The sequence below is a fragment of the Bactrocera latifrons genome, unplaced genomic scaffold (assembly GCF_001853355.1).
Source record: "Bactrocera latifrons isolate USDA-ARS-PBARC rearing strain unplaced genomic scaffold, ASM185335v1 scaffold_408, whole genome shotgun sequence".
Lineage (NCBI taxonomy): Eukaryota > Metazoa > Arthropoda > Insecta > Diptera > Tephritidae > Bactrocera > Bactrocera latifrons.
This window is the reverse complement of record NW_017537055.1, coordinates 85,383-86,538: the sequence shown is the minus strand read 5'-3', so window position 1 is coordinate 86,538 and position 1,156 is coordinate 85,383.

Genomic DNA, 1,156 nt, shown 5'->3' with positions numbered 1-1,156 from the left:
GGGGTGAATGATAGTACTCGGCGACGGAGTCTCTCTCCCACCACGAATCCCACACCAAACTTGCGCTCCTTTATATGGCCACTGTAGTAAATGCCGCAAGGACCTACTCGTCTCTGTCCTTGTCCCGTCCATTGCATTTCCTGGACGGCGGTGATGTCAGCCTTTATTTTTACGAGGACATTTTCACGAAGGACACTGCCCAGCTGGGCAGTGGCACCTTCCCAATTAAGGAACCGGACATTCCAGGTGCATGCCCTCAATTCGTTGTCCTTATTTCGTTTGCCATAGTCGTCATCAAAAGTGGGGTCTCTCATCCGAGGCTGTTGTTGCGTTGTCATTGAGGTGGTTTGTTTTACGTGGCGGGTCCCAAACCCAGCGCACAACCCTATGCAGGGAATGTTTCGCCTTCTCACTTTAGCTCACCTTCAAACGGATGTTCTTAGGCTACCCAGAGGATACTTGGTCAAGAGCCGGAAGTCGTGAGCTGCTTGAGACATATGTAAAAGAATCGTTTCTGGCCACTCTCAAGTGAATGGCGATCAGAAAACTTTCCTCACTTGCGTGAACTTCTATACATGACTCCATCCTCCAGATTTAAGCAAAATAAAAGAAAAATGATTGTTTGAAGCTTCTAAAGAAGGCTACCCCATTAATAAAGATTTCGTATCAGAATTTATTGATCTTATAAAAAATGAATTAGTGATGAATATAAAAAGAAAATTAAGAAAAATAAAAGTTGGAATAACTTATTAACGAAATCCAAAGAAATAGATAAAAATGATACATTAGAAATAATTTCCAAGAAATTTTCCGCTGGCCTGTCGCACATGTTCACTGTGTAAAGAACGCAAAATCAATTTGTGTGTCGTGTATGGGCAAAACGAATTCATAAAGATCGAACTCACATGTGTGTCGTGTATGCCCACTTTTATCCACGTTAATTTAGCGGGTATTCAGCTAATTCCCCGTACATCATGCGCATATTCAGCACATACACTTGTGCTCACATAATTAAGCCACTGCATAGCAAAACTACGTTTCTGAAAATAAATTCACCGAATTAGCTTTTCATTTGTATAACGGTATGCAAAAAAGTTCCGTTATATGTTAGGAAGTTACTAAGACCATATTCAGAGAAGTATCGTGGTTGGTGAAA